We start from the raw sequence: 458 nt of genomic DNA, 5'->3' as shown, positions 1-458 counted from the left end.
AGATATGAAGACATTATCTGGTGTTCGAAGCATGACACTCAGCCCGTGGTGGTAAGTCTTCGAGCGAAAGGCATTTCGTGCAATCGAAACAGAGAGGCCTTTTTCGAATCGAAATTATTGATCACTGTTTTGTTTCGCATAAAATCTCGTATTTTTTGTGGCTTTGATATGTTACTGTACGTAACCAATAGCATATGTATTTTTACACTTTTTTTATTTACCTTTTTGCAATTTGCATGACAGTGATACCCCGCCATTGTAATTTTATGCATTATGAAGCATTAACATTTTTCAGCCATGAGCTAATCCCTTTAAGTCGTAGGGATCATTGCTGTCATTCATCAGCTGTATTGTTTTGTGTGAGTGTGTGTGTATGTTGCTTCGGATCATTACCCCTTCGTTAATTTTTGTCTATTTTTTCCCATTATCCAAAAATTGAAAATTGCCCCTCTTTTAAC

This window comes from Penaeus monodon, chromosome 30 (assembly GCF_015228065.2).
Source record: "Penaeus monodon isolate SGIC_2016 chromosome 30, NSTDA_Pmon_1, whole genome shotgun sequence".
Taxonomy (NCBI): domain Eukaryota; kingdom Metazoa; phylum Arthropoda; class Malacostraca; order Decapoda; family Penaeidae; genus Penaeus; species Penaeus monodon.
The sequence above is the reverse complement of the archived record's forward strand: the minus strand, read 5'-3'. Positions refer to the sequence as shown.